This window comes from Gouania willdenowi, unplaced genomic scaffold (assembly GCF_900634775.1).
Source record: "Gouania willdenowi unplaced genomic scaffold, fGouWil2.1 scaffold_62_arrow_ctg1, whole genome shotgun sequence".
Taxonomy (NCBI): domain Eukaryota; kingdom Metazoa; phylum Chordata; class Actinopteri; order Blenniiformes; family Gobiesocidae; genus Gouania; species Gouania willdenowi.
The window spans coordinates 443,517-466,173 of record NW_021145227.1 but is presented as its reverse complement, the minus strand read 5'-3'; the positions used below and the strand labels follow the sequence as shown (position 1 = coordinate 466,173).

General features: G+C 45.2%; 1 long non-coding RNA gene and 6 other non-coding genes across 7 annotated transcripts; 1 reads left to right on the top strand and 6 right to left on the bottom strand.

The window, feature by feature from the left end:
* Positions 1-1,187: 1,187 nt before the first annotated feature.
* trnay-gua (transfer RNA tyrosine (anticodon GUA)) lies at positions 1,188-1,274 on the bottom strand. The gene is given in 2 exon segments: positions 1,188-1,223; positions 1,238-1,274. It is a non-coding gene; the product is annotated as a tRNA-Tyr (tRNA).
* A 367-nt stretch (positions 1,275-1,641) lies between these two features.
* Positions 1,642-1,724, bottom strand: trnal-cag (transfer RNA leucine (anticodon CAG)). Its single transcript has one exon. It is a non-coding gene; the product is annotated as a tRNA-Leu (tRNA).
* A 1,653-nt stretch (positions 1,725-3,377) lies between these two features.
* On the bottom strand, positions 3,378-3,464 carry trnay-gua (transfer RNA tyrosine (anticodon GUA)). The gene is given in 2 exon segments: positions 3,378-3,413; positions 3,428-3,464. It is a non-coding gene; the product is annotated as a tRNA-Tyr (tRNA).
* Positions 3,465-5,560: 2,096 nt separating this feature from the next.
* trnay-gua (transfer RNA tyrosine (anticodon GUA)) lies at positions 5,561-5,647 on the bottom strand. Its single transcript is given in 2 exon segments — positions 5,561-5,596; positions 5,611-5,647. It is a non-coding gene; the product is annotated as a tRNA-Tyr (tRNA).
* Positions 5,648-6,014: 367 nt separating this feature from the next.
* trnal-cag (transfer RNA leucine (anticodon CAG)) lies at positions 6,015-6,097 on the bottom strand. The gene has a single exon. It is a non-coding gene; the product is annotated as a tRNA-Leu (tRNA).
* Positions 6,098-7,750: 1,653 nt separating this feature from the next.
* trnay-gua (transfer RNA tyrosine (anticodon GUA)) lies at positions 7,751-7,837 on the bottom strand. Its single transcript is given in 2 exon segments — positions 7,751-7,786; positions 7,801-7,837. It is a non-coding gene; the product is annotated as a tRNA-Tyr (tRNA).
* Positions 7,838-12,727: 4,890 nt separating this feature from the next.
* On the top strand, positions 12,728-12,998 carry LOC114460716 (uncharacterized). Its single transcript, XR_003673711.1, has 3 exons — positions 12,728-12,824; positions 12,867-12,942; positions 12,985-12,998. It is a non-coding gene; the product is annotated as an uncharacterized LOC114460716 (long non-coding RNA).
* The last annotated feature ends 9,659 nt before the right edge of the window (positions 12,999-22,657 follow it).

Here is a 22,657-nt window from a genome sequence, read left to right as displayed (position 1 = left end):
CCATTTTCAGAGCTTCGACCCCCCTGAGTGCCAGCCGTTTTGGAGCATTTTGAGAGATATTTAAAGACCCACAGGATATTTTGTACTATGACTATCTGAAATCTGAGACCAGACTCTGAAAGATTGAGGCCTCTACTTTCATCAGAATTTTGTTTGTTTGTTTTTGGCTTGTTTCGTTCACCCGAAATCAGCCCTTGAATAGAACAAGTTTTACACAAATTGCCAGTTTCAGAGCAAAAAGTTAAGAGAAACGGCTTTTCCTAAAAAAAATCTGCCAGCGACTTTGAACCAATTTTTTGTGCTTTATTGAAAACTATTACATCTGAACATTGGTTTCCTTAAAAAAACAAAAAAACAAAACAAAACAAAAACAAATTAATAACAACAACACTGAGAAAAGGCTTTTAATGGCAAAATTATCATTATTTTGCTATCTGGCTCACAGTTTAATGTTTTACTTACTGTATTTTGTATCCCTCCCTGTCAGTTGCACAGACGTAACTTCCTCTTCCTCCCGACATGCTCGGATGACCCGTTTAGTTTGGTAGGTTGATGGTTTTATCTCACAATCACAACATTATCAATAATCCACTAAAGTCCACACATGTTCTGTGTTAGTATGTGGTGCTGTGAGCTGCTGGATACTTCACAATATCACTTCATAGCGCCATAATCTCCCTCGTCCCTGCTTCTCCCTCCTTAGCTAATGGTAGCATCAGTGGCTGATTTCCCATCTAAAGGTGCACTGCTGCCACCTTCAGGGCACCAGTTGGTAACTGCAACACATTACAGCTTAGATATTGATGAAGGGACTAGCGCCCTGTCCAGGGTGTACCCCCGCCCAGCGCCCAATGAGAGCCGGAGATTGGCACCAGTGACCCCTGCGACACTGACAAACAGGAATAAGTGGGCCTAAAAATGGATGGATATTGATTAGGGACCTCTGCTAGGGTGTATTCTGTTAATCTCCGTGATAAAATGCAAATAACGAGTTTTCTTGTCAATGGCACTGAGCAAGTGGATTTGAAATGACAAATTATCTCGTCAACGGCACTGAGTGTGTTGAGGATACAGGACATTTTCCTTGAGGATCGTCTATCAAGAGGTTGCTGGCCTGCAGGATGGGCACCCGAAGGCAAAATAGTTGAAATATTATGGCTGATTAGATAAACTCGTGAAAACATTATTCCTTCGAACCGGAGTTGAACCAGTGACCTAAGGATCACTGCAACCCACTCTACAGTCCTCCGCTCTCCCATCTGAGCTATCGAAGGTTCTGCTGTATGGGCTAGTTAGCTAGCTAATTACCTGGCTTGCTGGCTGGATGGATTGGAAGAACCTGCTGTATGGTCATGTCTCAGCTGCCTCGGCTTGCCCACTGTGGCTTGGCTGGCTGGCTTTATTTAAATATATTGTTTTCTCTTCTTTCAAATTATACAACATGAAGTCAGTTTCTTTTATCAGAGTTATGCAGTTCGTGCAACTGGGACAAGCCTAAGCAATATTCTTCCCTTTTTTTTGGAACTGCAAAACAGAATATATGCTTATTGTCCTTGCCACATGGAAAACTTGTATGAGCGTTTTATCTACAATTTATACGAAAAAAAAATAAATCAGGACCGCATAAATGCCTTGTATTGCTGTCAGAAGTAGGATTTGAACCCACGCCTCCTGAGGAGACTGCGACCTGAACGCAGCGCCTTTGACCGCTCGGCCATTCTGACAAAGTGCCATTGTATACCATCAACACCCCCAGTCTATGACAAAATCTTCAAGAAACAATCTGAGCTATGCTAACAAGCTACTCAATACTCATTTTCCCACTCTTTCCATAATCCTCTCAATTCAACCTACTCACCACATATTGCAGAGGCCACAGGTGTTAGTTTTTTGTTAGAGCACCTTTGGCTCCTGTGGCTAACAGTGCTTGTTTGTGATGCAAGATTGTCCCGAAACGTCACAGAATCTTGTTTAAAGCCAAGAGCAAAATTGTAATAGCCAAGATTTGTCCCATTGAGGGCAGTCACTCTTACATTATTACAAATGTAGCAAATTGAAATACTTTGACTAAAATGTTGAGAATTGGACTATGACCAATCAACAACACTACTTCATACCCCAAATACACCTGTATTCAGCAGAAAAAAGTGGTGTGCAGATTTATTGACTGTTTAACCCATTCAGTGCCAGCCATTTTCAGAGCTTCGACCCCCCTGAGTGCCAGCCGTTTTGGAGCATTTTGAGAGATATTTAAAGACCCACAGGATATTTTGTACTATGACTATCTGAAATCTGAGACCAGACTCTGAAAGATTGAGGCCTCTACTTTCATCAGAATTTTGTTTGTTTGTTTTTGGCTTGTTTCGTTCACCCGAAATCAGCCCTTGAATAGAACAAGTTTTACACAAATTGCCAGTTTCAGAGCAAAAAGTTAAGAGAAACGGCTTTTCCTAAAAAAAATCTGCCAGCGACTTTGAACCAATTTTTTGTGCTTTATTGAAAACTATTACATCTGAACATTGGTTTCCTTAAAAAAACAAAAAAACAAAACAAAACAAAAACAAATAAATAACAACAACACTGAGAAAAGGCTTTTAATGGCAAAATTATCATTATTTTGCTATCTGGCTGACAGTTTAATGTTTTACTTACTGTATTTTGTATCCCTCCCTGTCAGTTGCACAGACGTAACTTCCTCTTCCTCCCGACATGCTCGGATGACCCGTTTAGTTTGGTAGGTTGATGGTTTTATCTCACAATCACAACATTATCAATAATCCACTAAAGTCCACACATGTTCTGTGTTAGTATGTGGTGCTGTGAGCTGCTGGATACTTCACAATATCACTTCATAGCGCCATAATCTCCCTCGTCCCTGCTTCTCCCTCCTTAGCTAATGGTAGCATCAGTGGCTGATTTCCCATCTAAAGGTGCACTGCTGCCACCTTCAGGGCACCAGTTGGTAACTGCAACACATTACAGCTTAGATATTGATGAAGGGACTAGCGCCCTGTCCAGGGTGTACCCCCGCCCAGCGCCCAATGAGAGCCGGAGATTGGCACCAGTGACCCCTGCGACACTGACAAACAGGAATAAGTGGGCCTAAAAATGGATGGATATTGATTAGGGACCTCTGCTAGGGTGTATTCTGTTAATCTCCGTGATAAAATGCAAATAACGAGTTTTCTTGTCAATGGCACTGAGCAAGTGGATTTGAAATGACAAATTATCTCGTCAACGGCAGTGAGTGTGTTGAGGATACAGGACATTTTCCTTGAGGATCGTCTATCAAGAGGTTGCTGGCCTGCAGGATGGGCACCCGAAGGCAAAATAGTTGAAAAATTATGGCTGATTAGATAAACTTGTGAAAACATTATTCCTTCGAACCGGAGTTGAACCAGTGACCTAAGGATCACTGCAACCCACTCTACAGTCCTCCGCTCTCCCATCTGAGCTATCGAAGGTTCTGCTGTATGGGCTAGTTAGCTAGCTAATTACCTGGCTTGCTGGCTGGATGGATTGGAAGAACCTGCTGTATGGTCATGTCTCAGCTGCCTCGGCTTGCCCACTGTGGCTTGGCTGGCTGGCTTTATTTAAATATATTGTTTTCTCTTCTTTCAAATTATACAACATGAAGTCAGTTTCTTTTATCATAGTTATGCAGTTCGTGCAACTGGGACAAGCCTAAGCAATATTCTTCCCTTTTTTTGGAACTGCAAAACAGAATATATGCTTATTGTCCTTGCCACATGGAAAACTTGTATGAGCGTTTTATCTACAATTTATACGAAAAAAAAATAAATCAGGACTGCATAAATGCCTTGTATTGCTGTCAGAAGTGGGATTTGAACCCACGCCTCCTGAGGAGACTGCGACCTGAACGCAGCGCCTTTGACCGCATTCTGACAAAGTGCCATTGTATACCATCAACACCCCCAGTCTATGACAAAATCTTCAAGAAACAATCTGAGCTATGCTAACAAGCTACTCAATACTCATTTTCCCACTCTTTCCATAATCCTCTCAATTCAACCTACTCACCACATATTGCAGAGGCCACAGGTGTTAGTTTTTTGTTAGAGCACCTTTGGCTCCTGTGGCTAACAGTGCTTGTTTGTGATGCAAGATTGACCCGAAACGTCACAGAATCTTGTTTAAAGCCAAGAGCAAAATTGTAATAGCCAAGATTTGTCCCATTGAGGGCAGTCACTCTTACATTATTACAAATGTACCAAATTGAAATACTTTGACTAAAATGTTGAGAATTGGACTATGACCAATCAACAACACTACTTCATACCCCAAATACACCTGTATTCAGCAGAAAAAAGTGGTGTGCAGATTTATTGACTGTTTAACCCATTCAGTGCCAGCCATTTTCAGAGCTTCGACCCCCCTGAGTGCCAGCCGTTTTGGAGCATTTTGAGAGATATTTAAAGACCCACAGGATATTTTGTACTATGACTATCTGAAATCTGAGACCAGACTCTGAAAGATTGAGGCCTCTACTTTCATCAGAATTTTGTTTGTTTGTTTTTGGCTTGTTTCGTTCACCCGAAATCAGCCCTTGAATAGAACAAGTTTTACACAAATTGCCAGTTTCAGAGCAAAAAGTTAAGAGAAACGGCTTTTCCTAAAAAAAATCTGCCAGCGACTTTGAACCAATTTTTTGTGCTTTATTGAAAACTATTACATCTGAACATTGGTTTCCTTAAAAAAACAAAAAAACAAAACAAAACAAAAACAAATAAATAACAACAACACTGAGAAAAGGCTTTTAATGGCAAAATTATCATTATTTTGCTATCTGGCTGACAGTTTAATGTTTTACTTACTGTATTTTGTATCCCTCCCTGTCAGTTGCACAGACGTAACTTCCTCTTCCTCCCGACATGCTCGGATGACCCGTTTAGTTTGGTAGGTTGATGGTTTTATCTCACAATCACAACATTATCAATAATCCACTAAAGTCCACACATGTTCTGTGTTAGTATGTGGTGCTGTGAGCTGCTGGATACTTCACAATATCACTTCATAGCGCCATAATCTCCCTCGTCCCTGCTTCTCCCTCCTTAGCTAATGGTAGCATCAGTGGCTGATTTCCCATCTAAAGGTGCACTGCTGCCACCTTCAGGGCACCAGTTGGTAACTGCAACACATTACAGCTTAGATATTGATGAAGGGACTAGCGCCCTGTCCAGGGTGTACCCCCGCCCAGCGCCCAATGAGAGCCGGAGATTGGCACCAGTGACCCCTGCGACACTGACAAACAGGAATAAGTGGGCCTAAAAATGGATGGATATTGATTAGGGACCTCTGCTAGGGTGTATTCTGTTAATCTCCGTGATAAAATGCAAATAACGAGTTTTCTTGTCAATGGCACTGAGCAAGTGGATTTGAAATGACAAATTATCTCGTCAACGGCACTGAGTGTGTTGAGGATACAGGACATTTTCCTTGAGGATCGTCTATCAAGAGGTTGCTGGCCTGCAGGATGGGCACCCGAAGGCAAAATAGTTGAAATATTATGGCTGATTAGATAAACTCGTGAAAACATTATTCCTTCGAACCGGAGTTGAACCAGTGACCTAAGGATCACTGCAACCCACTCTACAGTCCTCCGCTCTCCCATCTGAGCTATCGAAGGTTCTGCTGTATGGGCTAGTTAGCTAGCTAATTACCTGGCTTGCTGGCTGGATGGATTGGAAGAACCTGCTGTATGGTCATGTCTCAGCTGCCTCGGCTTGCCCACTGTGGCTTGGCTGGCTGGCTTTATTTAAATATATTGTTTTCTCTTCTTTCAAATTATACAACATGAAGTCAGTTTCTTTTATCAGAGTTATGCAGTTCGTGCAACTGGGACAAGCCTAAGCAATATTCTTCCCTTTTTTTTGGAACTGCAAAACAGAATATATGCTTATTGTCCTTGCCACATGGAAAACTTGTATGAGCGTTTTATCTACAATTTATACGAAAAAAAAATAAATCAGGACTGCATAAATGCCTTGTATTGCTGTCAGAAGTGGGATTTGAACCCACGCCTCCTGAGGAGACTGCGACCTGAACGCAGCGCCTTTGACCGCTCGGCCATTCTGACAAAGTGCCATTGTATACCATCAACACCCCCAGTCTATGACAAAATCTTCAAGAAACAATCTGAGCTATGCTAACAAGCTACTCAATACTCATTTTCCCACTCTTTCCATAATCCTCTCAATTCAACCTACTCACCACATATTGCAGAGGCCACAGGTGTTAGTTTTTTGTTAGAGCACCTTTGGCTCCTGTGGCTAACAGTGCTTGTTTGTGATGCAAGATTGTCCCGAAACGTCACAGAATCTTGTTTAAAGCCAAGAGCAAAATTGTAATAGCCAAGATTTGTCCCATTGAGGGCAGTCACTTACATTATTACAAATGTAGCAAATTGAAATACTTTGACTAAAATGTTGAGAATTGGACTATGACCAATCAACAACACTACTTCATACCCCAAATACACCTGTATTCAGCAGAAAAAAGTGGTGTGCAGATTTATTGACTGTTTAACCCATTCAGTGCCAGCCATTTTCAGAGCTTCGACCCCCCTGAGTGCCAGCCGTTTTGGAGCATTTTGAGAGATATTTAAAGACCCACAGGATATTTTGTACTATGACTATCTGAAATCTGAGACCAGACTCTGAAAGATTGAGGCCTCTACTTTCATCAGAATTTTGTTTGTTTGTTTTTGGCTTGTTTCGTTCACCCGAAATCAGCCCTTGAATAGAACAAGTTTTACACAAATTGCCAGTTTCAGAGCAAAAAGTTAAGAGAAACGGCTTTTCCTAAAAAAAATCTGCCAGCGACTTTGAACCAATTTTTTGTGCTTTATTGAAAACTATTACATCTGAACATTGGTTTCCTTAAAAAAAAAATAAAAAACAAAACAAAACAAAAACAAATAAATAACAACAACACTGAGAAAAGGCTTTTAATGGCAAAATTATCATTATTTTGCTATCTGGCTGACAGTTTAATGTTTTACTTACTGTATTTTGTATCCCTCCCTGTCAGTTGCACAGACGTAACTTCCTCTTCCTCCCGACATGCTCGGATGACCCGTTTAGTTTGGTAGGTTGATGGTTTTATCTCACAATCACAACATTATCAATAATCCACTAAAGTCCACACATGTTCTGTGTTAGTATGTGGTGCTGTGAGCTGCTGGATACTTCACAATATCACTTCATAGCGCCATAATCTCCCTCGTCCCTGCTTCTCCCTCCTTAGCTAATGGTAGCATCAGTGGCTGATTTCCCATCTAAAGGTGCACTGCTGCCACCTTCAGGGCACCAGTTGGTAACTGCAACACATTACAGCTTAGATATTGATGAAGGGACTAGCGCCCTGTCCAGGGTGTACCCCCGCCCAGCGCCCAATGAGAGCCGGAGATTGGCACCAGTGACCCCTGCGACACTGACAAACAGGAATAAGTGGGCCTAAAAATGGATGGATATTGATTAGGGACCTCTGCTAGGGTGTATTCTGTTAATCTCCGTGATAAAATGCAAATAACGAGTTTTCTTGTCAATGGCACTGAGCAAGTGGATTTGAAATGACAAATTATCTCGTCAACGGCACTGAGTGTGTTGAGGATACAGGACATTTCCCTTGAGGATCGTCTATCAAGAGGTTGCTGGCCTGCAGGATGGGCACCCGAAGGCAAAATAGTTGAAATATTATGGCTGATTAGATAAACTCGTGAAAACATTATTCCTTCGAACCGGAGTTGAACCAGTGACCTAAGGATCACTGCAACCCACTCTACAGTCCTCCGCTCTCCCATCTGAGCTATCGAAGGTTCTGCTGTATGGGCTAGTTAGCTAGCTAATTACCTGGCTTGCTGGCTGGATGGATTGGAAGAACCTGCTGTATGGTCATGTCTCAGCTGCCTCGGCTTGCCCACTGTGGCTTGGCTGGCTGGCTTTATTTAAATATATTGTTTTCTCTTCTTTCAAATTATACAACATGAAGTCAGTTTCTTTTATCAGAGTTATGCAGTTCGTGCAACTGGGACAAGCCTAAGCAATATTCTTCCCTTTTTTTTGGAACTGCAAAACAGAATATATGCTTATTGTCCTTGCTACATGGAAAACTTGTATGAGCGTTTTATCTACAATTTATACGAAAAAAAAATAAATCAGGACCGCATAAATGCCTTGTATTGCTGTCAGAAGTAGGATTTGAACCCACGCCTCCTGAGGAGACTGCGACCTGAACGCAGCGCCTTTGACCGCATTCTGACAAAGTGCCATTGTATACCATCAACACCCCCAGTCTATGACAAAATCTTCAAGAAACAATCTGAGCTATGCTAACAAGCTACTCAATACTCATTTTCCCACTCTTTCCATAATCCTCTCAATTCAACCTACTCACCACATATTGCAGAGGCCACAGGTGTTAGTTTTTTGTTAGAGCACCTTTGGCTCCTGTGGCTAACAGTGCTTGTTTGTGATGCAAGATTGTCCCGAAACGTCACAGAATCTTGTTTAAAGCCAAGAGCAAAATTGTAATAGCCAAGATTTGTCCCATTGAGGGCAGTCACTCTTACATTATTACAAATGTAGCAAATTGAAATACTTTGACTAAAATGTTGAGAATTGGACTATGACCAATCAACAACACTACTTCATACCCCAAATACACCTGTATTCAGCAGAAAAAAGTGGTGTGCAGATTTATTGACTGTTTAACCCATTCAGTGCCAGCCATTTTCAGAGCTTCGACCCCCCTGAGTGCCAGCCGTTTTGGAGCATTTTGAGAGATATTTAAAGACCCACAGGATATTTTGTACTATGACTATCTGAAATCTGAGACCAGACTCTGAAAGATTGAGGCCTCTACTTTCATCAGAATTTTGTTTGTTTGTTTTTGGCTTGTTTCGTTCACCCGAAATCAGCCCTTGAATAGAACAAGTTTTACACAAATTGCCAGTTTCAGAGCAAAAAGTTAAGAGAAACTGCTTTTCCTAGAAAAAATCTGCCAGCGACTTTGAACCAATTTTTTGTGCTTTATTGAAAACTATTACATCTGAACATTGGTTTCCTTAAAAAAACAAAAAAAACAAAACAAAACAAAAACAAATAAATAACAACAACACTGAGAAAAGGCTTTTAATGGCAAAATTATCATTATTTTGCTATCTGGCTCACAGTTTAATGTTTTACTTACTGTATTTTGTATCCCTCCCTGTCAGTTGCACAGACGTAACTTCCTCTTCCTCCCGACATGCTCGGATGACCCGTTTAGTTTGGTAGGTTGATGGTTTTATCTCACAATCACAACATTATCAATAATCCACTAAAGTCCACACATGTTCTGTGTTAGTATGTGGTGCTGTGAGCTGCTGGATACTTCACAATATCACTTCATAGCGCCATAATCTCCCTCGTCCCTGCTTCTCCCTCCTTAGCTAATGGTAGCATCAGTGGCTGATTTCCCATCTAAAGGTGCACTGCTGCCACCTTCAGGGCACCAGTTGGTAACTGCAACACATTACAGCTTAGATATTGATGAAGGGACTAGCGCCCTGTCCAGGGTGTACCCCCGCCCAGCGCCCAATGAGAGCCGGAGATTGGCACCAGTGACCCCTGCGACACTGACAAACAGGAATAAGTGGGCCTAAAAATGGATGGATATTGATTAGGGACCTCTGCTAGGGTGTATTCTGTTAATCTCCGTGATAAAATGCAAATAACGAGTTTTCTTGTCAATGGCACTGAGCAAGTGGATTTGAAATGACAAATTATCTCGTCAACGGCACTGAGTGTGTTGAGGATACAGGACATTTTCCTTGAGGATCGTCTATCAAGAGGTTGCTGGCCTGCAGGATGGGCACCCGAAGGCAAAATAGTTGAAATATTATGGCTGATAAGATAAACTCGTGAAAACATTATTCCTTCAAACCAGTGACCTAAGGATCACAGCAACCCACTCTACAGTCTTCCGCTCTCCCATCTGAGCTATCGAAGGTTCTGCTAATTAGCTAGCTAAGAACCTGATTGCTAGCTCGTTGTATCAGCTACCTCGGCTTGCCCACTGTGGCTTGACTGGCTGGCTTTAGTGAAATTTATTGTTTTCTCTTCTTTCAAATTCTACAACATAAAGTCAGATTCTTTTATCGGAGTTATGCAGTTCGTCCAACTGGGACAAGCCTAAGCAATATTCTTCCCTTTTTTTTCAATCAATCAATCAATCAATCTTTTATTTGTATAGCGCCAAATCATAACCAATGGTATCTCAAGACACTTTACAGTAGAGCAGTCTTAAGGATGGACTCATCACGGCGGCAAGGAAAACCTTCTGTTAAGCAGCAGGAACCTTGTGTGGATCCCATTCCTATGATGAACAGCCATCCACGTTATGCTGTGTTGGGTGTGTGCAGAGGAAAGGGTGGAGACAGAGTTGTTGAGACTCTGTAACTCCACACTGAGGATCCCACGGACCTGCAAGACAAAAGCCAGAAGGAGTACAGGAGCAAACACACAAGGGAAGAAGCAGACATAGAGGGAGTGTTTGAGAGAGGAATGGGACCCTCTCCGGTCCCTCTCTAACCTAAATGACCTCTCTCTTAATGCCCTCTCCAACCTCTCTCCAACCGAGCATGCCAGACCCCCCCCCCCCACCGGCAGTCTATGCCTATTGCATCTTAACTATGAGCTATGAGCTGGTTCCTAACTAAAAGCTTCACCAAAGAGGAATGTTTTGAGCCTAACCTTAAAGGTAGAGAGGGTGTCTGCCCCCTGAACCATGGTTGGTAGATGGTTCTAGAGAAGTGGGGCCTGATAACTGAAAGCTCTTCCTCCTATACTACTTCTAGAGACAAATGGAACAACGAGTAGTCCAGCATTTTGAGAGCGTAGTGTTCTGGGGGGATTGTATGGCACTACAAGCTCCTTGAGATAGACTGGTGCCTGTCCGTTTAGGGCTTTATAAGTGAGAAGAAGAATCTTGAATTCTATTCTATATTTTATGGGAAGCCAATGCAGAGAGGCTAATACAGGAATAATGTGATCTCTTCTCCTAGTTTTAGTCAGTACACGTGCTGCAGCATTTTGAACCAGCTGAAGTGTCTTAAGCGACTTGCTCGGGCAGCCTGCTAAAAGAAAATTACAATAATCCAGTCTAGAGGTAACAAAAGCATGGACTAGCTTCTCGGCGTCGCTGTGAGACAAGATAGATCTGATTTTAGCAATGTTATGGAGATGAAAGAAGGCAGTTCTTCAAGTTTGGTTTATGTGAGAGTTGAAGAATAAATCCTGATCAAATAGAACCCCAAGGTTTCTAACAGTTGTGCTTCGTGCCAGAGTAATGCCATCTAGGGCAGTTAGGCTAGCATAGGTTTCTCTAAGGTGTCGTGGGCCCAGTACAATGACCTCAGTCTTGTCTGAGTTAAGAAGAAGAAAATTTTGGTCCATCCAGGCCCTAATGTCCTTTAGACAGGCCTCAAGTTTAGATAGCTGATTTGTCTCACCTGGCTTCATTGATACATACAGTTGGGTATCATCAGCATAGCAGTGAAAGTTAACAGAGTATTTTCTCATAACATTACCAAGGGGGATCATATAGATACAGAAGAGGATTGGACCTAGCACAGAGCCCTGAGGAACCCCGTAGCTTACTTTAGTGTACACAGAAGACTTATTATTCACGTGTACAAACTGGTACCTATCAGATAGGTAGGACTTAAACCAGTTTAGGGCAGTCCCTGTGATTCCAAGTAATTCCTCTAATCTCTGTTGGGGCGGAATAATTAGTTATGCTTAATAATATAATTACTTATATATTTTAATCCTTAAGCCTTGGGGTGTAACTTTTCATTGTGTGATTTCTCATGTCTTCAACTTTAACTTGTCTTCACTCTGGGTCAGAACAGCCTGTCCAAAGTTCCCAAACAACCCCAAGGACAAATGCGTAGGCACTATGTGTACGCACTCACAAGCTACACACACTCACATAGTCACATTCATTCCCCATACACATTCATTCACACACACACGAACACATAAAGCGCACACGCCTCCGTTTCCATGACAATCAGATAACGGGGAGCGAACTGTTTTGACTCAAGAGGAGTAAACTGTCTCTTTTTCCATCTCCTGCCCTCCCTCCTTCCCCCTGTCTCTATCCCTATCTCTCGGGGGGGGGGAGGAGGGAGGGGGGGACTAAGGGGAGATATACGTGGCTTTAATATTGTGTCTCGGCACTCTGTCTTTGGATCGCCTGGCCAGGGGGTCACCATTTTTGTTTCCACTTTGTATTCTTTTATTTAGTTTAGAATAAAATCATTTTTTATTAATTCACCAACTCTTCAGTCTGGTTGTCATCACTTCCCAACGCAGAGGGTGTCATACAGCCAAAACGAGGTAACCTTCCTTTTTTTCCACCGTAACAATTGGCGTCAGCGAACGGGATCCCTGTCCGGACCGTGTGCGCGGCCCGCGACCCGTTACGGGGGTGATGGACGCGTCAATAATCCTAAGCCAGCATTTAATGTGCAGGATACCTCCATGAACGCTCGCATCGGGTCGTCGCACGGTTGGCACGGGACAAAAACGGACCACGGTGGACCTCAAACAATTCGGCTAAAAAGGTGAGAAGCTTCTCTTTGTTTCTGTTTTATTTTGACACCTCTGCTGTGGTACGTGATAAGGTGGCTCCGGTCCAGTTAAAGTTGAATAATATTAGAGGTGTCCAGTAAAGCCCTGACAGTCTGCGTTGGTGTTTATTGTTGTTCTCCCCAGTTAGCCGGAGGTTAGAGAGTTGTTCTCCCCAGTTAGCCGGAGGTTAGAGAGTTCTCCTCAGCCCTATATTTTACAGAGCCGGAGGTCAAGAGTTGTTTGTTATTGTTGTTCTCCCCAGTTAGCCGGAGGTTAGAGAGTTGTTCTCCCCAGGTAGCCGGAGGTTAGAGAGTTCTCCCCAGCCCTATATTTTACAGAGCCGGAGGTCGAGAGTTGTTGAATTTGGTTATTGTGCACGGCCGTGCTGTTTCTGCCTGATCAGCAGCTAGTAGACTGTCGGGACATAATGGGCAATAATCTAAGTGTAAACTCTGCGAGGGCTGAGGTGGACTGGAGCGCACCACTGGTGGACCAGATGAAGAAAAAGTATGGTGAAGGTTGTTGTGACAAGCTACAGGTTTGGGTGGAATGCTTTGGCTTTCCAAACAGAGGCAGCTTGAGCGAACGCCAGCTCACACAGCTGAGAGACGCGCTATCTGAGCATAAACAGCAACTTTTGAGCAAAACAAAGGTTAAAAGCAATTATGTGAAAGAAATGATGGCACATGAACGCTGTTTACACATTTGGCAGAAAGAAAGTGCACACAGGGCTGCTAGGGATAAAAAAGAAGCTGTTATAATGTCAAAACAGGAGAAAATTAACACTGACACATTTACACACACAAACAAGAACCCTTTCCTCACACACACCCAAACCACACCCCCTGCTTTACTGTATCCGGACGTCACGGCTCCACCCTCCACCACGTCACCACCTGCCCCTACCGTTTCTACCACGGCTCTCTGCCGCCCTCTGGTGGCAGAATTGGATAACACAAGTAAAAATTTGAAATTTCCTAATTCACAGTGTAATGCTATTGGTCATCCGGCAGAGGGAGCCAAAGCTCCACCATACATTTACCCACAGGCCACAGCTGAAATCTCCAGCCAAACCATGACACACAATGGAGCCATAGAGACTTCATCTACTGCTTTTCCTCCAATTTCATACACTTTGCCAGCAATTCAAGTTCAACCACCATCATACAAACCCACGTTACATGACGATGATGCTGGCGTAGCACATTTGGCTCGTTGGGCCCCACAGGCATGCCCACATGCTGTTCAACCTGTGCAAGAGCCGCAATCTACAACCAATTCTTCAACGCAAAGCACACCCACCATCAACCACGGTTGCCACTGTGGACCGCTGACACGATCACGGGCGCAGGTGGACTCCACCTCTGATTTGGACTCTCCAATCCAGAACTTCCGCCTTCCAATGATTGAGTACCCGGGCGCTACAGACAATGTTTTGGTTTACAGACACATGCTGCCTGAAATGCTTACAGCAGCAAAGGATGAGTTTCCACCCATCTCAAATGGAGGAGGGCCATTTGGGGATGCTCTCATCGCATTCTGTAAAGTTTGGCGACCAACTGGGTCAGAAATAAACAGACTTCTCAAAACTCTGCTGACTTCAACTGAATATGCCCGCATTCAAATCTTCATCGAAGCACCCCAAAATGCTGGGCTACGTCAGACGGTTTTGGGCTGGAACCCCAATGGAGAGTGGGAAAAGCACGTCCAAGCCACGCGTCCTCGCTCAGACTTTCAGCGTTCGCGTGGACATGAGCCAAATTCAGGCCTGCACGCAGTTACCTACTGAGCGGGTTGACGACTACAGCCGCAGGCTGACAGCCTGTGTCGACACCTTCAGCGGCCACGTCAAGCCGCCACAAGGCTACAACACACCTGATGAATCATCCTACGAGGCCCTAGCTAAGAGCTTCCTCGTATCGGGGCTCCGCCCCTCTCTCCGATCCACAGTCGAAACAACATTGATTGGTGGATGGCAAAAGAATCGTTGGACTGACATTTTCAAATACGCCTTACATGCTGAGGACCTTGAAAACAAAGCAAAACAAGGCAATGATGGACTTATGCTGGCAAATGCCTTCCCCGCCCTCACGTTGTTCCGACAACACCAAGACCACACACAACGATATGCTGACCGTGGCGGGATCCAAAGAAGGACAGATGAGTGCTTCATCTGCGGCGCACGGGACCACTGGTCAGACACATGTCCACAAAGGCAACCCCGGAAAATGCCCAAACACAACAACAAAAAGCGGTACCCTGCCAAACGGAGAGGTGGAGGTCGTCCTCCAAGGGACGGCAACCGGCAGATTGACTGGCGGACGCGGGTTTGGGAGAAGCCGTGACCGTCCAACCGAAGGATACAACGCTTACTCCTCTGACTAACAATGCACCGGACACATCATCCATTTTAGCCCCAGACACACATTCTATAGAACTGATTAACACAAAGAGACACGCGTTGCAACACCCGGATTTTCACACTGATGATGAGTTATTTAGGCTTTTTCCAGACCTAGCTGAAGAGGTGCAAGCTCAAAAAGCCCTCCAAAGAGATTTGTTGCATGAAAGGTTGTTTTTTGACTCGGAGGCCTCCCTTGATGGGCCAACATTGTGTCTGTTCATGAAAGCCGACGCCTACGAAAGGTTACCGGTAACCAAAATCATTGTTAACGGTACTCCGCTTCAGTTTTTGATCGACACTGGCGCTACAAACTCGGTGATTAAACTTTCCGAACGCTGCCGTCTACAGCTCATCCCATCTTTCGTTTATTCGATTTGTGCTAATGGTGCTACTTCTCGCGAACCCGTGTCCACACCTGCTTATTGTATTTGGCCAGCAGGGAACACTCACTTCTCCCATCAATTTGTGGTTTCAAACGACTGCCCAGTGAACCTACTGGGCAGAGACCTGCTTCTTAAACTTAAAGCAGTTCTCACCTGCACCGATGCCGGCATCGAGATCTCACGACCTTTAACCTCAGCACAAATGTTCCTCAGACTGTCAGACTCTGTAGAAGAGTCTGCTGGCACACTTTTTGTTTACAACTGGTGGGTTAGTTTTGATGATGCGTGCACGCTTAAATTTTGGGCCGCACAACATGTGCCTAAGCACCTCACATTTAAGAAACCTGAGTACAGCCACTGCACAGTACACGTCTCACAACACCCAGACCATCCCTTTGCTGAGACCTTTTATGGGGACACCTGTATAAATGGCACCTTAACCGCCGACTTTCTCTACTTTGACTCTGGACACGCTGCTGTTGCTGTACAGCTAACGGAAGACCAACTACCTTTGTTTGACGTACCCAACTCTTTTCCTCACATCACGGTGGCAAAAATTCCTAACCTTCAGTGGAAGGACTTGGGCCCTTTTGTTCTGCGCTGTCATCTAACCAATGACTGGCAACAAACTGAAGACCTTTTGACGTGGTATTCACCGGCCGCGAGTGCCTATCGGGTTAAGGTTCCCCCACTGATCATTGACTGCCTCCGTTCGGTTTTTGCCATCAGCCTGTCCACAGGCTATCGACTGACCTCGCTGACAGCACCGCAAACAGGGGACATCTCACCCCTGCTGTCTTCAGTGCCATCTGGCCTATGGGCCAAACACAAGTATGACGTTGGCCTCATCAGAGACTGTGCTCCTGTGGTGATCACACCTAAGTCCTCCTACAGGCCCCACAGGAAACAGTACCCCCTTCGACGTGATGCCTTAGATGGTATCCAACCGGTCTTCGACTCTCTTTTAAAAGAAAAGGTGATTGTGCCATGTGCCGACTCCCCAGTTCTGACCCCCATTTTTCCAGTGATGAAGATTCGCCCAGAAGGCCAACCGACCGAGTGGAGGTTTGTGCAGGACCTACAGGCTGTTAACTCAGCCATCATCCCTCCTGCTCCCCTTGTTCCAAACCCCCACACCATTCTTTCGCTGATTCCACCATCAGTGAAGTACTTTTCGGTTGTGGACCTGGCCAATGCATTCTTCAGTATCCCAGTACACCCGGACTCACAGTTCTGGTTTGCCTTCATGTTTAAGGGACACCAGTACACGTGGACCAGACTGCCACAAGGTCTCACGTGCAGCCCTCACATTTACTGTTCTGCCCTTGAGCAGAGCCTCTGTTCCCTTGTCCTCTCGCAGGGATCTTCCCTGCTTCAGTATGTTGATGACATACTCCTTGCAGCTCCCTCCAAGGAACAGTGTGAACATGACACTATATCTTTGCTGCTTCACATTCATGAACATGGCCACAAGGCTACACTTTCCAAACTTCAGTTTGTCCAGGAGGCCGTCCAATTCATTGGTCACTCCATTTCACGTGACGGGAAAACCTTGTCCAGCAAAAGAGTGGCTTCCATTGTCGCTCTCCCAAAACCTGCGACCAAGAAGCAAATGTTGTCCTTTTTGGGCATGTGCTCATTCTGCAGAAACTTCATTCCTGACTTTTCCTGCTACGAATGTCATTTGAGGGCAGTGGTGAAAAACTCACCCCCTAAGGCCCTTGTCTGGACCCCTGAAGCCCTCCGTGCTTTTGAGGGCTTAAAAACGGTTCTCCAGACATCCCCTACGCTGGGCATCCCTGATCTCCAACGCCCTTTCACACTGTTTGTGGATGAAAAGGGTGGTTGCATGACCTCCGTCCTGTGCCAGCTGCACGGGGACAAGCTGAAACCTTGTGGCTACTTCTCAAAGAAACTTGACCCAGTTGCAAGAGCCTTTCCGCCCTGTCTGCGCTCAGTCGCGGCTTGTGAGGCTGCTGTGTCCTCAGTTCGTGAAATCACTGGCTATGCTCCCCTGCATCTCCATGTGCCTCACTGTGTCACCTCCATTCTGAGAGACATGCAGACCTCACACGTCTCAGCGGCCCGCTGGCTCAAGTACCACACTACCCTGTTGGGTCTTCCTGATGTGCATGTCCGCCGTTGTTCTACTTTGAACCCTGCTACTCTCCTACCTCTCCCGGAGGATGGAGAGCCTCACTCTTGCATTGCTACTCTCTCTCAGGTCCTGGTTCCTCGCCCTGACCTCTCCTCTGTCCCTCTCACTAACTCTGACTACATTTTCTACGTGGATGGCTCTGCATCCCGGGACCCTGACACCGGGACTAACAAAGTGGGCTTTGCTGTTGTTTCTGACTCAGCCACTGTTTCCTCTTCCTCGCTCCCTTCTCACTACTCCGCCCAAGCCGCCGAACTCTGTGCTCTCACCGAGGCGTGCCGCCGGGCCTCAGGTAAGTCCGCTAGAATCTACACTGACTCTCGCTATGCCTTTGGGGTAGTGCATGACTTTGGGGCGCTCTGGAAACAGCGTGGGTTTCTCAAATCTGATGGCTCTCCTATCCTTCACTCTACCCTTGTGTCTGCTCTTCTTGATGCTATTCAGCTACCTTCCTCTGTTGCTGTTTGCAAATGTGCAGCTCACTCCTCTGCTACTGACAACGTCTCTCGTGGTAATGCACGCGCTGACGCGGCGGCCAAGTCTGCGGCCCGCACATGTGTTCCTCCCTCTTCTTCCTTTCTCTCCACTCCTCAACCGGTCGCCTCTCTGTCTGAACTCTCCGCCTTTGTCACACCAGCCGACCGCCACAAATGGCAGGCCTCAGACTGTCACCAGGTGAGTGGGGTTTGGTACGGCCCCGATTCAAAACCTTGCCTACTGACTGCTCTTTTCCCTGCTTATGCTAAATTGACACACGGTCAAGCCCATGTGTCAAAGGGTGGTATGATATCAGCTGTTCAGACAGTGTGGTACACAAAGGGATTTTCTTCCTTTGCAGCTGAGTTTTGTCAGAAATGTATGATCTGTGCTAAAAACAACCCAGGCAGAAAGAAACCTTTGACTAGCCAGACAGCCCATCCTCAGCCATCCATGCCCTTTCACCACTTGCAGATGTATTTTGTTGAGCTAACACCATGTGAAGGAAAGAAGCACTGTCTGGTCATCATAGACATGTTCTCTAAATGGGTAGAGGCCTTTCCAACCAAACACCAGACAGCCACAGCAGTAGCCAAAGCACTACTAACTGACATCATTCCTAGGTGGGGCATTCCATACAAAATCTCTTCTGATAACGGCACACATTTTGCCAGCCAAGTGATAACAGAGTTGGGACTAAGATTAGACATGGATCTTAGAAAACACTGCAGCTATCACCCTGAGTCCGCTGGGGCCGTAGAAAGAGCTAACGGTACTCTGAAAAACAGGTTGAACAAGTGCATGGACCAGACAGGGCTGAACTGGATCAAAGCTTTACCGCTTGTCCTCCTTCAAATGAGACAACAGGTTCATCCAAAGTCTAAACTTTCACCCTTTGAAATCCTTTTTGGACGCCCACCCAATGTGTGTTTATCCCCCTCAGTTTCGTCCTGGGCTGAGACAGCGCTCCAGGACGACAGTTTGATAAAATACTGTGCACAACTCTCTACGATTCTTACTCTCAACAGGTCCAGAGTACGAGCGGCCCTCCCACTGACTACCACCGAGAACCTCCATGATATCCTTCCAGGTGATTTTGTGATCGTGCACAACGCGAGACGAAAAAGGTGGACCGACCGAAGGTGGATCGGCCCTTTTCAGGTTCAACTGACGACACACACGGCTGTGAAAGTCGCAGAGCAAGCCACGTGGATTCACGCATCACACTGCAGGAAGGTGCCAACACCAGTCGACCCTGATCTTGAGGCGACTGGTCCAACGGAGGAAGTACCAACATCACCACTGATCGTGGAACCGCAGTAAGGAGCGTTTCCCCTTTTCTGGATTAGGAGCAGTGTTTTGAGGAGCCTTTGTTTGCCTTGAAAGTTGCAACGTAAGGCAGAAGAAAAGTCCCCGGGGTTACAAGCTAATCTTTCTAACGGGGCATATGGTCTGTTGAAACCTTTAAAATCCAACCTTGAGGACATCGTGGGAGATCACAAGCATTTTCCCGCTGTGATGAAGAGGTCACGAGCCCCTCTGTTTATGCCCCAGGAGCAGGCTGGAATTATGCCACTATTCTGTCGTTTCATGTCACTCGTGTTCTGGTCATCGATTGGCGCGATGGTCCTGTCCGCGGTTCCAGTACTCCTCTGGCTCCTGGCCTCCAGGGGGACAATCGAGGACACTGGACTTGAACCAATGAATGCAAGTGTTGTTCCTAATGTGAATGATTCTTTTTACAGGGTGACTAATGCAAGCAGAAATAGACGCTGGATAAACGATATCGTCCTGCACGACACTTTAGCCACGACCAATGTTACTCATTCGTTTTTCACAAACACCTGGTACCGATACGCGCACTATCAAGCTAAAAGTAGGGGCCTATCCAACTGTTATGTTTGTTCTTACATGCCTGTGTCATCAACACATCCCCGCTTAACCGCGATACCAATGGATGCTTCCGACTCCTTTTGTTATTTGTCTTACTCTAACTTCGGCATGGGGGACCCCAACCGTTGTTCTAAACAGCCAGTAAAAAAACTGACTATACTGCGCGATGATACATCTTCCGCTATGTAGGTAGATTACACGCGAACCACACTTTTTCCCTTCTGTTTCGCCAGAAACGGAACTCGCAAACTAGGCCAGATTCCCGGTCACAATTGCAATTACACTATGGGTCCTGAATGCGACACCGCACATAATTCGCACACCTGTGCCCACGTTCATACACCCGGGGCTAATGGCACGTTCAATTTAGCAAAAGGGTTTTGGCTATGCGGTTACAGACTGTATACACACCTTTCCCCCAACTGGGATGGGGTGTGTGCACCCGTGCATGTGACTGATCACACATACGTAGTCTCAACTATTCCCCTTTCGTCACGACGTAAACGCGAATCACACACTCCTTTGGGTTTTGATCCACACGACGCAATCTGGGGCACGGACGTTCCCCCCGAACATAAATTGTGGACGACAGGCCAGAAGGTTACTCTTTCGCTGTTTCCCTGGGCGGGTGTGGGCAAAACACTGCTGCGCGTCGAAACCTTAGACTACAGGTTTAAGTCTTTCGTTAACGCATCATTTTTGGCCCTTACTGGCCTCTCGGGGGAGGTCACGAATATACGTTTAATGGTCCTGCAAAATAGAATGGTTCTAGATCTACAAACCGCGGCCAAAGGAGGCGTTTGCGCAATGGTAGGTGCATCTTGTAGCAGCTTTATCCCAGATAACACGGCAGACGGTCAGATCATAGCAGAGGCGGTCAAAAACATTTCCAGGCTACGCGATGCCATGAATAAGGATAGCTTGGCCGGACCGGATTGGTTTTCCACTCTACTTGCAGGCTGGCGCCCTCTCTTGGTTAAGATCGCTATTACACTGGTGTCAGTTCTTCTTCTTCTCTGTTGCGGTATACCGATCTTGCGTCGTATGGTAGAGGGTTTAGTGCAGAGCACTTTCCCAAGCCGGCACGTCTGCATAACCGTTCCAGAGATGGAGATCCAGCCTGAGGTGTTTATGATGCATGTTTTTGATTCTGATGATGACTCTGCTCAGTGATGCCACCTACACATGTCGTTTTATGTGCTATGCTATGCTATGCTGACTGACATTGTTTTTGCCATGTGTATTTTCGCTATTAGTGATATATATAGTCCATATTCATTGCCGTGATCGCCAATGATTTTAGTTGCTAAGGGTATTTGATTTTATTGTGATGGCCTCGTCTCACGTAATATTCATTATGTGTTTATGGGGTTCTTTGACTTTTCCTCCTTTTTCTTGCTCCAACTTTGGGGATGCCTGTGTCCCCTGAAAAAAAATAATGCTTATATCCATAGTGTTATAACGGTGTCAATATCATTTGTCCTACGGACCATGAGGTTGCTAAAATTACACTAATTTTGATTAATGTTTTATGTGTTTTGGGCTGTGCTTTGCTAAAGATAAACAACTTACTAATTAATTTCGCTTTTTTTTGTGTTGGACTTTGTCCAAAAAGAGTGGATTGTTGGGGCGGAATAATTAGTTATGCTTAATAATATAATTACTTATATATTTTAATCCTTAAGCCTTGGGGTGTAACTTTTCATTGTGTGATTTCTCATGTCTTCAACTTTAACTTGTCTTCACTCTGGGTCAGAACAGCCTGTCCAAAGTTCCCAAACAACCCCAAGGACAAATGCGTAGGCACTATGTGTATGCACTCACAAGCTACACACACTCACATAGTCACATTCATTCCCCATACACATTCATTCACACACACACGAACACATAAAGCGCACACGCCTCCGTTTCCATGACAATCAGATAACGGGGAGCGAACTGTTTTGACTCAAGAGGAGTAAACTGTCTCTTTTTCCATCTCCTGCCCTCCCTCCTTCCCCCTGTCTCTATCCCTATCTCTCGGGGGGGGGGAGGAGGGAGGGGGGGACTAAGGGGAGATATACGTGGCTTTAATATTGTGTCTCGGCACTCTGTCTTTGGATCGCCTGGCCAGGGGGTCACCATTTTTGTTTCCACTTTGTATTCTTTTATTTAGTTTAGAATAAAATCATTTTTTATTAATTCACCAACTCTTCAGTCTGGTTGTCATCACTTCCCAACGCAGAGGGTGTCATACAGCCAAAACGAGGTAACCTTCCTTTTTTTCCACCGTAACATCTCTCTGGTAGAATATAGTGATCTATAGTGTCAAAAGCTGCACTAAGATCTAATAAAACCAGCACTGAGAGTCGTCCTTCATCTGAAGCCCAGAGTAGATCATTAGTTACTTTAACTAAAGCAGTCTCTGTGCTGTGTTGAGCTCTAAAACCTGACTGGAAGTCCTCGAACAGGCTGTTGTTTTGAAGAAACTCACAGAGCTGAGCCGCCACAACTTTCTCAAGAATCTTTGAAATAAAAGGAAGATTAGATATAGGCCTGTAGTTTGCTAAAGTGCTGGAATCAAGAGTAGGTTTTTTGAGAAGGGGTTTGATTACAGCTACTTTAAAGGACTGTGGCACGTAGCCTATTGATAGGGATATATTTATTGTCTCCAACAAAGATGGGCAGACCAGGTGTGCACACAATCGCTAAATGTCTGCCT